The following is a 15437-nucleotide window of genomic DNA, read 5'->3' as shown; positions in this document are numbered from 1 at the left end:
GATTCATGATATCATACTTCTTATACTATTAAAAATAGAATTGATGCAATCATCATGTGAAAAGAGGAAAGAGATAAAACAAGCAAAAATTTGCTACTCACTAGCCGGCCATAAAAAATGGTTTAATGAGTATGATAGGAAGTGGTAATTCTATTTCGATTATAAGTCTTGGATGGTGCACTTGATTCCCTTTCTATAAATATTTATATCCTTAAGGTATATTTCTCTTTACTTTCATAGAAAAGAAATTAATTGTATATAGCTTCATTTTTTCTTCCTTTCAGTTTTTTTATTTGACGGTGTTTCCCTTTTGATTTCAATTAATTATAATATTTTGATGCTTGACACTTTTTGAAACCATTCATTATTTTCTATTTATTACTTCTTTTTGGTATGTTAAGTTTTCAACATGAAACATGAAACTTTAAGTCTCTCTTTTGTAACTTACCCACTTTATTTTCCTAACTTCCTCACTTTATTTTCCTAGCAAGAGTAAAGAAATTTAGTTTTAGTTGAACTAGGAGATAGAGAGTAACTCATATTTTCTCCCATTGGAGAGTTTGGAAGAATTTAATACTTTTATTAGTGATGTAACTAGCTCTTTCAAAAGAGAATTATTAAATAGTTATAATATTCATGATGCAAAATTAAGTAAATATCACATTTTTACTAATGATACTATCCTTAGGAAGGAAAATCTAAATTCTTAGTACTTAATTAATATATTCAATATAAAACCCCCATGAGCGAAGGTGATGGGATGGAGCTACCACCATCACATACCATCAACGATGTCACCAGTCCACTTGTTATCAATTCCAACACCTAAATTCATGCAATAGTTAATGCTACATTCTACTAGACTTAATTGGTATTTCGACCTAAAATTTGTGATGCTATTCACCTCTCTTGTTTAATTTTATGTTGCTATTCACATTTTTATCTACTTCCAAGAGAGACTCCCTCATTGAAAACCTACTATTTCCACCTTTCTTATGAGGGTTTTTCTAGGATTTAATGACCCGGCCACCACTTCCTCCTCCTTTAGTGACTGTTTGGGTTGAGTTCTCAACTACATGGTTTTTTGGCCAAGAGATCCCCCCCCCACCTTGAACCTTAGTGCTTCACACTTTTATAATTTAGTTGCACAACTTGGGAATTTTGATATTGGTTCATTATTTAACTTATGGTCTTTTTCTCAACTTCCTCCAACCTGGTATGTCCTAGTCACCAACCTGGTAAGTAGGGCATGTTCCTTACCTAGGTATTGTTATACCTTAGTATAATTTAGCAAATTTTTTTGGTTGCTTGATTTAAGGATTTATACGTGTGAAATCAAAATCAATTCATTGTTACACAACTAGTAATTAACATTCGATTACAATAACACACATTTCCATGTTTATGTAGTTTTCTTTCAGATTTTTATTTCACCGAGTAATCCTTTAATTGTTACATGCAATTTGCATGGCCTACGTTGAAGTATAGAATTATAGAGTAGGAGTATATCCTAATTCATTTGATTATGTTCTCTATAGAGTTAAATATTCATTTAATTACAAATTTAAGAGTGTGAAAGTACAAATTGACAATCACTACATAACTAATTTACTTTCTTTGAAAGAATTGTTTTTCTTTCAATTCGAACAATAAATGTGAATATCCTTTGCTATAAATTACTGAGCATTTCCTTTCATATAATTTAGTAGTACTTCCGTCCCTATAATTAGAGTTAAGAGGCATGATAAAAGAAGTAATCATTTCCTTTCTATACAATCCCATTTCTAGTTTCTTTCAATTAATTAATTGTAACAATAGATTGTTTCCTTTTTAGTAGTAGTTTGACATTCTTATATCTTGGTTTGAGCAGACAAAATGTTAAGGATGGAAATTTATTTTAAAGTTTATAAATCTTGGTGAATCTCACTAGTTTCTAATATAAAAACTATCAAATGATTGTTTATAGATTTAAAAGAAATCCAGATTTCTAATTATTTTATAGGTAGAGTCCATATAATTTTGGTGATTTTTAGGGCAAAATAATTTTATACGATAAAATTTGGGTAAATCACTTTTAGAAGAAATGGAAATTGGCGAATCATTTTTTGTAAAAATCATAACAAATTATCCCACTTGTGAATATTAGCCCCTAAAATTTTCCATGGGATTGAGCGGGAATGGAGCCTGTCATGTATCCTACAGTTTTTTTGCATATCTAATCCACGGAGTTTTGCTAGGTGAGAAATCAGAGAATACGATCCCAGGTGGTCGACCTATGGAGTGGAATGGAGAAGTTGAGCTGGGTTTCTTTATGGCATAGGATGGGGTGGTTTGTGGAGTCCTAGGGAGATCTATGAACATGGCTTCCCTATTTCCTATATATATCTCCTATGTACTCAAATTCCCTAGAGTAAGGCATAGAGGAGAAAACCAAAAAAAATATTTCGAGCCATATTGACTTCTCTCATATATAATTACAGAGTTTTATTTCATTTGAGATAAGGGTTAGCTCCAAATTCTTGTTCCTTGGTCAAGTACCTATGTTGATTTGTTAAATATGTTTTAGTAGTCAAATACAACTAGACTGTTGTATGTTGTTACCCCTAGTTTTGGCTCTTTCCTTTTCCATGATATGATGGGAGTGTTAGCTACGAGCATGAAGGAACCCATCACTGGGTATGAACCTTAGTGACCAGTGTGGGATGGTAGAAAAGGATCCTTGGAATAGTTTATAATATATATTTTTATCAAAGATCTACATGGGAAATCCACCCTCTTTTGGATTGTCAATTCAAAATATGTGCAAATACTAAATCAATGTATAGATAAGAAGTTATGTATACCTACAATTTCATAGTATCATTTTTAAAGGAAATATTCTTCAGGATTATTCTTTGGTGAAGGATCACAATATCACCAAGGACTCTACCATTATCTTAAAATTTAGGCTATGCGGAGGTGCCCCAAGCTCCATCTCTTTCAAGGATGAAATGTAAGGGAAGGCTTATAAAATAGTCAAACAACTCCAACTCAACATGGGACCCTACATTATAGAACAAATAAAACAAGTAGTAGCTATTGAGGTTACTCTTCCAAAGGTAAATTTTATATTTTATTCCTTCTAATCAAAGGAAATAATATGTAGGTTCAATACGTTTTTTTCCTAAAGATGACAATTTGCACTTGTGGGTATTGTTGCATGGATAAAACCAACACTCCTATTGTGTTTTGTGACATGGCTTAACTGCCTCCTAGAGATCCTAAAATCTAGCAATGTGTCCATTCACCATCACCTATGGGTTTTGGTGCAATGGAAATCACTTTCCATTGAATGTGGTATCAGAGATAAGTTCGAGAGTTCAATACACATTCGGGTCACACTAAGGGGGAGAATGTTACATGGATAAAACCAACACTCCCCATGTGTGTTTTGATGTGGCTTAACCACCTCTTGGAGATCCTAAAATATGGCAATGTGTTCGTTCACCGTTATTTGCAGGTTTTGGTGCAATGACAATCATTTTCCATTGTACATGGTATCAAAGTTAAGGTCAAGAGTTGAATATACAATCAATCCATATTGAAGGGGAGAATGTTGTGCTAATAGAACCAACACTCCCCTTTTTTGTTGTGATGTGTCTTAACCACCCCCTAGAGATCTTGAAATCAGATGAAGTGTCTGTTCACTATCACCTTCGGATATTGGTGCAACGAAAATCACTTTCCATTAAACCTTGGTATTAGATCTAAGTTTGATGGTTCGATACACACGTGAGCCATATTGAGGGGGAGAATGTTGCACAGATAAAACTAATTCTCCCCATGTGAGTTGTGATGTGCCTTAACTTCCTACCAGAGATCCTGAAATTGGCGATGCATCCAATCTTGGTATTAGATCCAAGGTTCATTTAGGAATAACTTAAATTATTTTCTTTTCTATTTGGTTTTTCTCAATCATAATCATCACACATAGCTTAATTAGGAGGAAAGTAAGTGGCACTAAATCCACACACCTCTTTTACTAACCAAAGATTTTCGATTTTCAAAATTATTATTGGGACTAGGACTGCGTGTTAGTAAGAAAGGGAGAAGCCCCTTATTTTCTTGCATCCTTGTGAAGATCTTGGGATTGCATATCAAAGATTTCTCAAATAACTTGGTTTCCATCTCCCTATATTCTTAGATAGTGTAATTAGGAAATAAGTATGTGGCCCATTATCCATACATTATTTCTTTATTGCAAGGAACAATAATAGCATAGCATAACTAGGGGAGTTGTAACATATCACAACATATTAATATTGCTTCACACTATTGTATACCACATGTTCACTTGCACACACTTGCACATCACACACTAAGATCATCTAAAATTTGTATCAAGGGTATCCACCTTTTGGAATATTGATACTTAGTTTATTTGAAGCTTACATTTTTTACACCCTAAGTGAATAAGCCTCTCTAAAAACAAATCTAACACTTGAACACACTAAATTCCCCATAGATATCACAAAATAATTTATAGTTTAGGTTAGGACAATGGGGGTAGGAATCCCATAAGCCATCGTCGTTGTTTACATTTTGAAACGTAAAATTTGTCTTATAGGGTGCTTAAAATCCTTCATCATCCCACGGTAAAAAATAGAGCGTGCCAAAGACTTGATTAAGAGGGAGTTAGTCTCAAGTCTTAGTGCATACTCCATCAGGCTACCCAACTTGTTGGTTCAGGTCTTTGCATCATTGACTGACTACCAAGAATCTCAAGAATTTTTTCCCCCGCGGGATGAAGGTGACCATAGTGGCCAAACATTAGGGCATCTTTCCCTATAGGTTGATATGTGGGTAAGCACAGAGACCTGAGGTGATGTTGGTTAGGCTGTTGGAAAAATCGCCACTACTTTAGATACGTCACCCCAATACCCTCCATTATAACTCCCCTCAATACCTTGGTTGATTCTTGGCTACTAGAAGTGTTACCAGTACTTTTGGGACATGGCCCCAGTACCCTACTAGAAAATTCTCCTAAGTCCGAGTTACTATTTGAGTGGAAAGGACATATAGGTCTTTTTAGAATTTTTTATCATACACAAACAACACAAAACCTTTTTTCTTTTCTTGATCACATAGCATAAAGATAAAGGGAGAGTTAACCAGTTATTTTTCTCTTTATTTTATATATGTGGTACATTGTCTTTGATAAAAATTCCCCTCTCACCATATAAGTAACAAACACCCTATCCAACACCATAGGGGACCTTAGGGTTACCCGTCACTCTCGTCACATCCTAAAATGCTTGTTGGTTCCTCTGCTATTATATATTTCATTATGCATTTCAATTGCGTCTATCCACTTGGGTGGGGGTCATTTGCATGAGCTTCTCCCGTTTCTGCTTCTGCTGGGTCTGCTTCCCGGGTTCTGGCTAGGCTCTTGCTTGGGTCTGAGGGTGAGCCAGCCGCATCCTGATCCCGATCCCCATCGATCCCATGAGTCAGCCGCATCCCGATCCCCATCCCCTTGCTCCTGGATTCGAGATACTTATATCTATGCCCCATTCCTGGCGAAAAAACTCCCCCCTTTATCGGGAGGTGTGCCCGGTCTCTCGTTGTCTCGGCGTAGAAGACATCATTCCACAACATTGATTAGGTCATCCTTTATTGGAGTAACATTGATTGGGACCCCTCCCTCTTAATGTAATCCTTTTACTACCCCTATAGGGAGTCCACATACTACACCCTCAAGAAGTCCTACTCGTTCTCCCCCATAAGGGATCCCTTTTAGACTACGTTCCGAGCTCAGTCCAATATGGAAAATACCAATAGAGTGTCATTTGTAGATTCTTTAAACCTACCAGATCTAACTAAGCTCACCAAGAATCCAATTTCTCATAGTCCAGAATGCCATCCCATGCCAACCAACCTACCTTCATACATTCCAAAGTTTGAAGGTAAATAGGGGGATGATCTTACCAACCACATCATGACCTTTCAGTTGTGGTGTTCCTGATATAACATCATTGAAGGCTCAGTTCGTTTGAGACTATTTCAACACACTATCACTGTCCCTACCACAAAATAGTATGTCAAAAATACAATTGGTTCCCATCGCATGTTTGAATCCCTTGCTCAATCATTCCTCACCTTTTTCCAGCTCCCAGTCTGCCATCACACAAGGCTGGAATTATTGACTCACTTTCACCAAACTACCTCCACTCATATTTTCGACCATATCCATGAGTGGTGAAAGAGTTGCAGCCTTTGTAAAGTGAATGTAACAAAATACCTCTACCTATATTTCTTTTGAAATCTCTTCTACTGGCTATTACAAAAGATGTGGCTACTGCCATGCCTCAAATAGAGGGAGAGGCTATCTGCAAAGCTCAATAATTTGAGCTCCTCTATACTCAATGGGGGTACCTTTACCCTGTTCTTCTCAATGATCCTAGATTACAATCCTTTGGACAAGATAAATTGGGGGCCTCAAATGCAGTAGATGGTTTAATTGGCAACATAACCCAAAGCCAACTTGCAAAATTCCAACATTATGGAAATGTGTATGGTGGATAGCTACACTTTTAATCATTAGGTGGTCCACTCGCTGCCCCAACCAACTTGGGATACTACCTTAGTCCACTTGTTCCATCTCAAAACCCTTCCATGTAGGATAACCTATACCCTACCATGTAGGGTAACCAATATCCTCCCATGCATGGTAGACAGTACCCACCACACATCACAGATATTGTGTCGATCTCCCAAACCACTTACTCCAACCTATGACAAGGAAATCCTTATTACCCTTTTCCTTCACCTCAAAAACCTAACGCCCCGCCTCAACCAAACACGGGGTTTAACTTTGTCAAACCTTCCTTCCCTCAACAATGGTAGGTGTTTAAAAGCCTCAATACTTCTAACCCTTTGAATGCCAACAAGAAGAAAGGAAAGAAAAAACAAAAAGGGGAACCTGGGCAGGGGGAAACAACCAACAACATCCTCTGCATGCATCAATTAGGGACAGTCCCGCCAATTGGAACCAAACTCAAGATGAGGGTACCAACAATCCAAAAATGAAAAATAAGAACCCTAATCTTTCATCCAACCATTCATGTGCTATTTGTGGGGAATATGGGCATTACACCCATCATTTTCCTTAACCCCCATAGTTGAAAAGCATGAGAGAGGCTAGGGGGTAGGGGGAACAACCCAACACCTTGCAGTAATGAAAAACCCTTCCCCACACCAAGGGGCAGTGGCCACACAACATGAGGTTGCCTCTCATCAATACCAAAATCCAGCTAGGGGTAGCTATAATGACCCAACCAATTGTGAAATTTTCATAGGCAGATCATATGTTCTCCTACAAACTAGAAATTGGGATTATGGAACCCCTCCATAAACCAATTCTTCCACATCATCTAACATTGTTGCTATGTCACCTTTGACGATAACATTACCCCCCATTGATCACATGCTGAAAATGATCAAAATTCCATTACATCGTAATGCTTATAACTCAAAGGCAGCTTCTAGTTATAACATTGTTGATTATATAGCTCAATCCCCATCAACCATGCTAGTGATGGAGGTTTTGAAAAATGTCCCAACTCAACGGAAAGACCTTCTTTTCGAATGAGGTGAAATTGACCCTTCTGATTCATGTTTGATGGATTTTGATCAACACTACACTGTGACTCCCATATATAGTAGCTTTTTAGATACCGATCACTATCGGAAACAACACCATCAATCAATGCATTGTAGATGAGGGGGAATCCACCTGAATTATGTCAAAATCATTTTCGCATAAACTAGGATTCCCTGAACTAATTGCCTCACCCATTACATTAAGGGCTTATGACAAATGGCGCTCCACACCTGCCAAACTTTTTCAGAACATCCACGTGGACCTTGCGGGTAAAACATTGCTCATAGACATTGAATTCGTTGATGCTTAGTTAGATTACAATATCTTACTAGTTTTCGAATACATGTATGCCATGAATGCAATAGCATTGCTAGTATTTGACATCTTGATGTTTCCCTGTGATGGAAATATCATCACCATATATCAACTAACATATTATGAGAAACAGACATCCACAACCCCAAACGATGTGTTACCTTTCATAGCATCCCACAAGGATTTGGTCCGTCCTTCACCAAAGGGTGCCTAGGGATGTTCAAGTCCTCATCACTCCTAGGTACATACCAAGTAGATCCACCACCAACAATTAAAGTTGCTCCCACTTCCTCAGTTTGTATGATGAGTTCATATAATGTTGCCGAGTCTCAGGAACAGATTTAGGACAAACCCAACATTGTGACTACTTAGTCAATATTCTTTCCGTATTCAATAACCCAAATTCCTTTCTTGTATCCCCCACTAGTTTTGTATCACTTCTAGTAATGGTGACACTTACGTTTCCAAACATGGGTCTTGCAATCCATATTTGGTATTTAGCCCCACATGCCATGTTAGCAGAATTATGAAATACTCCAACCATAGTGAACATTCATTAAACCACACCTAAGGAACCATACATGTGGTGGTACCTGCAGGGGCCGTAAAAAAAGAGAAATAGAAAGGCAAGAAGGTTAAAAACCCAATTAATTCCTCTTCCATGGTATCTCCACCATGTGAATTATGCGAGGTATCAGATTACCCTACCAACTTGTGCCTATAATTGGAAGAGTTAAAAGCCCTTCTTTAAGCCCCACAAGTGTTTCTAGCCCTACCTACACCTCAAGGAGACAAGGCCACACCATCGCATAATAAAGAATTACATACCAACCATCCATGTTCTATGTGTGCAAAATATGGACACTACACACATCTCTTCCTTGAAATCACTCATTATCAAGATGCATTGGTAGCTCTAGCCCCAGCCAATACTGTGGCACCACCACTTCCCAATGCCACAATGGTCAACAATGTGTTGCAGACCATTTACTTCCTCTTAGACAAAGAGACCTCATGCAAGGGTCACCATTACACTCATTTCCATTGAACCTCATACCGCAGATACAGGATGGAAACACTACTTAACACAACCTTGCCAACGCCTACTCAGTCTTGTTCCTTATGTGAAAAAGAAGGAAATGTGATTAATAAATGTCATGAGTTGAATAACATCAAGGACCTTTTTCTCCCATTGGTCCACTTTCCTTAGCCTATTTTCTCAAACAAGGCTATACGTAAGCACAATCATTATTGCATTTTTTCTGAAGTTCACCATACGTCGATTTGCACATACCTCCCTCAATTTCGAGAGGAAAGGGAATCCTTCATACAAAGTGGCATAGGGACATAAAACCCTTCTCTCACTATCAACGGGTGGCACACACCTTCAACAAGTGCTGCACTTGCAATCATACAAGAGATACCCCCACCACCTGTTGCTGATGACACCTAACACCACATATGGTTCATATAATCATCTGTAAGAACCCTGACTCATGTCGTTTACTCATAATTTTTTAGTGTCTATACCACTTCACCCATTATGAAGGTTCCACCACCCCTGACTATACAAACCCATGAAATCTACACATTGTCAAAATCATCGTGTTTTATTATAGAAACCACTTAATCATTGTCTTTCTTATCAACCAACACCACTAGGTGCCAATCCCAACCTAATGAACCCTCACAACCTCTATCACTAGTACAAAAAAAATTAAGTTAGACGAAGATATTCTAGAGGCCAAGACAGAACTTGAATGTCCTCAAGATGCCACGTAACATCTAAAATTGTGGTCAGGAGGAGCCACTGCCTTAGCTCCCGCCCCCACTAGAAGGACGTCTCCTCACCTCCTTAAGATCTGGAATCAAGTCATAAACTACTTCATTGTGGAGGCTTCACTTTTGTGTGCCACCAAAATCCTCATTTTTGTGCTCGTCTCACATTTCAAAGTATCCATTAGGTGCACCTCTCCATATTTTTCAATACATATTTTCAGTAGGCTCCAGTTTGCGTAATGTTACATTAAGATGATTTCACTTGGGGTATTGGCTTTTGAATTTATAGGTTCTCAGAAATTTCTTAGTAAATTCATTCCATTGGTGCCAATCGATAGTTAAGGTATCATTTTTCACTCAACATGATAGGATTCCTCCAAAGATTTTCATATCTTGACATCATTTCTCTGAAATAAGACATAAGGTCCACCATCTTGACCATGTTTACCATCACCTTCCACTTGCATATGGTAAACATCCACGTCAGTTGGTAGAGCTTCACCCACATGCATTACCCCAGATCATAGTTCCCTGCACACTATTAGTATCTATTCTCATTCCCCCAGGCCCAGGAGCCATTTCATAAGCATGTCTAGAAGATCAGCCTCATACTTCTCTTCTTTACTCATTGCTTACCATCCCCACTCCCTAGCTATTATTCTTGTTTATAATCATATCAAACTGAATGCACCACCGCATACTACATTTGGCCTACCATTCATTGATATTGTAGTAAACCATCTGCATCATCCCCTCTGCCTCAGCCACCCCACAACAAGACAAACCAATGGGGCCCTCGCCCGCAAGAAAAAACCCTCCTGGATCATCATGTAGGATACTATTTTCTTGGGGCACTCATCTCCACATTTGTACACCCCAAAACCATTTCTAAATTCCTTTGGAAAGTGTACAAATATTTTTTTAAGGATTAGGATTTTGGCCCATATTTTTGTGTCAGTTACCTAGTGGAAATCCTAAGTCACCCTTGGTTGGAGCTTCATTTCACCTGTATCATATCCATCCCATTGATAACCATTTTATCATACCATACCAGACAACAAGAATGATCATTTATGCCCCTTGGACATCCTACTAACTTCGGGGGAATCTACCTCAGCACCATTGTTTTGACTGCTGCCACCTGCATCAATGCTCCAACCTCAGACAGGTCTTTCCATATCCCTCACATACATTCAAATATCACCATTATGTATATGGACCCATACCATTACAAATGCTTGTTCCAATTTCACATGGATTTCCCACAACCATCTTTTGGGTGGTTGCCGCTTCATTTTGTCGACATCAACACCCATATTCTAGAATCAAAGCAGTACCTTGGTGGGAGCTTATATGGAAAATCTCAAGTGGAATAGTGGGAACCATTATTCATCTATGGATGTCATCAATCTCGCTAACGTTCGACCTCAGCATAATTTTTCATGTCAGGGTAGTATCCTACATTGTGACCATTGCTTTTCTCTCATTCATTCGAAGGCCCATGCATCCCATCACAACCCCCTTCATCAATGACTTATATTAGATGCATGGGGGCATCCAACTCAGTATCTTTTTTAGAGATTCCCCTAAGGGCAAAAGATGTTATCTTCATCATCTAGTAGCATGTCAACCATTTTATCTCTGACTTGACAGGATCTTTCCTATTATTTCTAATATTTCAGTCCTAGTCATCACAACGAGCATGTGATATGCACACCTCGTATAAACACTTTGTATCACGATTTCTTTAGAGCATGGTTTTCTTTCATTTCTCAGTCAAGGAACTTTCTAGAATCATCTCCAAAGTAATCTCCTCTCCCTTGAAAAGCATGTCAAAGCCATCGCCAAAACAAAAAAATGTAATGTATTTTGATTATACGCTTACTGCTAACCTCATACATTAGGGAGAAACCATTAATATAGAAAAATCATACACACATTTATACAATTTAGATGATAGCGAGAGTTAGACAACAATAGGTATAGGTTAAATGTTTCCAGATGGAAACATCATGAAAAAAGATGGAAAAATGATTGCTACCTTCAGGGCACAGGATTATTAGTAGATGTACTACTTTTCAAAGCCAATGATCATAATGGAGATAGCCTTCAGTATACTCAGCAGAAATGCACACTCTAGGGGTATCTTGAAGAACTAGGTGAAGGAGCCAACCAAGTTCAGAATGACACCCAACCAGATTTACAACATGAAGATACTATGGAAGGCATGTTAGTACTTGGCCATTTTTTCATTCCTCTTGTACGGCCAAGAGAGCATAGAGACCTTCCCACAAATTTGGGTGATCGTGTTGGACCAACTGGCTAGTGAAGGCAAAGCATGCAACGGGTCCGACATGTTGGCTCACAGGCTGAAGGAACATGTATTAGGAGCTTGATAGCTGCCCAAAGGTCAATAAGCAGAAATATACATGTCTGCATACATCTTGGATGAAATTTGTGGCTGTTAGAAGTTCCAAGGATCGAAGTGGGCATGGACATCAACAAAAACCTCTGTGAACACTTATTGCATACTATTTTCCAAATGCAGCTTTCGTGGAGTCATCACACAGTTGTCAAACCATTTCGTCACCCTGATGTACAAGATGATATTTGAGTAGGATCCACCTTGCATGTTGAAGGAAGCAATGGAGGCACTAATCGACATAGCAGATTGGTATGCCTCACCCTTTGGCACCTTCATACAAATGTATAGCGTGGATAAACCTCCGCATGTTTTACCGAAGTTTTCCATGGACAAGCTCATCATGTAAGAAGTGTTGTACCACATCTCAGTAGGAATGTCAACTAGAATGCATCGGAAGAAGAAGGCACCCTCGCCCACTCTTCCATTGCGGATCAGGTTGTATGAGATATGGAATCTCAATCATGCAAATGCGGAGATAGAAGAGTTCAAAATATTTACCTTCAGCACCAGAAGATTCAATCCGTACAACCCACATTGCTTTGTGAAGGATCACTGCACGAGAGTGAAATTTCCTTAGATCCATGGGGTGTGTCATTGGGCAGAGGAAGACCCACAAAGATATTATCACAGCTTCTCTAGACCCAATGTACTGGTCTAAATTGTTGTGGAATGGTTAGCGAAGCAACATCTAGGAGAGAACCATCATCAGTAGCAGTAGAGAGTAATATACCTGCGCGTGACAAAGGCAAGAGAAAGATTGTTGATAGCATAGAGGTAGAACAAAGCTGCAAGTTTAGAGTAGACCCAATTGTGGAGAAAGCAGCTTTGGAGATAGAGGCAAAGAGGTGACAGCGCAACAAGAGGAACATACAAAGGCAGAAAGATAAATAGAGGATGGAGGAAATAGTGAAGGAGTTGCAAGAGTTGAAGGATCAACTTGAGAAAGAACAGGAGCTGTGTAAACAAGAGAAGGAAGCGTAGCAGGGACAGACACAATAGGGGGCATAACATGCATAGATAGATGAAACTGCACCCATACATGTAGTAGACTCATCCGAGTAGCTGGCACAAAGAAGATAGTGTGATCAGTCGCAGGAGTAGGACTTCACTCAAGAGATTGAACGAGTACGTGAGCAGATGGATACGGAGATGGAGCAGCCAGATTTAGAGAAAGACATTGACCACATGCCTTACCACGAAGAGGTCAAGCCATCACTTCACCGAATTTGGAAGAAGAGAAAGTCCTGAGCAACCAAGGAGACACTGAGATCCTTGGAGACAATCCCAAAGAAGATATGCACAACATATCATTCGATGAGTCACAACATAGAGTTGTATAATTGTGTAGAGTGTCTACTTCGGATGTCCACACATCTCCTGCACAGTTTTAGGAACGAGTGATTGTCTCTAATGTGCGCAAGCATCCAACAACATTGGTCGATGCTACCATAGCATATGCCAAAGACACTAGCTCGAGTGTTTGCTTCTTGATAGGAGAGAACGTGCGAATGGCTAAGGAGTGACAGATGACCAAGCAAGGAGGAGAACTGGTTACAACATCTGCCAGAGTGGAGTTGAAGAAGGTGATAGTGGATGAAGTATCATCCCTTGAGATATTCATGCAAATGTTGTATTCCAGATTTGGTACCGTGCATAAGGTAGTTTTCCATCTCAATGATTGGAAGCAGCGTCGTGTTAGAAGAGAACGCATCTTGTCAAATCTACATAATACCATTGACCGCATGCAAACATGGACAATGAGATACAAGGGAGTCCCATTACACTTGCCCAAGATGATGAAGCCCATGGCGGTTGAGTTGAAGGTACACATCCGGAGTCAGATCCGGAACTATGAGGAACTCTGATAGCTCATCACTAGTTTGCAGGCTTCCCATGCACGAGTGTTCAGAAGCATGGATGTTGTTGTGTACACACATGCGATCCCATATATTGTGACACTAACTGAGGCAAAGAGAAAGGGTCAAGTTTGACGAGAGTTGGACTTGTACTTTGACGAGTTGATGCGCATAGCCACTAGTGCAAACTTGGTAATCAGTGCAGACATTATGCATAAGTATGTTTCTAGTCCAACGCACTCAAGACAATGATGCACATGTCATCAGATGAGTTGGACAGAGGAGCCAAATCTGTAGTGCCACGCTCTAGTTGACTGGTAATGATATGTCATTAAAATTTATTTAGCACTAAGGCCCACACTTTATTCTTTGAGGACCTCAGGTTGAGGATCCCGACATATGACTCTATTATTAGTGGCTGTGATGTTTATGTATGTTCTCCATTGATATTATGATGAAGAAGCATTAATGGTTATGTATGTATCTATTGGTATTATGATGATTGTAGCATTTATGGATATGTATGCTCTCTACTGATATCATGATGATAATAGCTTTGATGGATAGGTATGTTTCCATTGATGTTATGATGATGATAGCCATGATGGATGTGCCCCCATGTTACCTACTTGCATTAGTGCTGGTTCACAATGAGCAATGATGCAAATGACTAGGTGATGTTAATGATGCTATTATGACAATGACTAACACTGAGAGACCTTGTTACTGACAATTATTGAGTATGGCAAGAAACCATCAGAGGCACTCACATATGACGAGTTGGAGACACCTAGTTTTATGAAAATTTATATTATTTTATCTTTGAAATTCTAAGTTGATTTTAAAACCTGCTATATATGTTTATCTATATTCTAATGATATGTTAATGGTTGCAGGCACAGATTAGTTGCTTGGCCGAATGACTCACATATGGGTGATGTGGTTGTACAAGTGGATGGAACTACATGGGAGGGGTGGGACAGTGTCCTTGATCTCACCCACTAGCACTCTCGTCGTGACTTGGGCTGGAAAGGTTGAAACACCTTCGCCTTGAAGATCACGATGCCATGAGGGAAGGTCCCAAAGCTGGGTCACTCATGAGGATTTTACTGGGGGCGCGCATCAAGGTGGATTCCTTGCTTCTAGACACCATTAGTCTCACTATAGCAGGCAACATAAGAGATGATAGTGGTCTATGACGTTGCACCTATACTTTCCCTTCGTAGTCACTGAATGCTTGAAGGGCAAGTGGTGTGGCACCCTTGGAACTTCAACGGAATTTCTTGAAGGGCACGACCAACTTGGCACCCTTGGAATAAAAAATAAACTATTAGGCATGGCACCCTTGGAACTGCAAGGGAAGTTGTTGAAGGGCACGACCAAACTTGGCACCCTTGGAATCATTAAAAATAAATTAATT

Source organism: Pinus tabuliformis, chromosome 3_2, assembly GCF_031772625.1.
Source record: "Pinus tabuliformis cultivar Carrire ecotype Pingquan chromosome 3_2, CPIR1, whole genome shotgun sequence".
NCBI classification, from domain to species: domain Eukaryota; kingdom Viridiplantae; phylum Streptophyta; class Pinopsida; order Pinales; family Pinaceae; genus Pinus; species Pinus tabuliformis.
The sequence above is the reverse complement of the archived record's forward strand: the minus strand, read 5'-3'. Positions refer to the sequence as shown.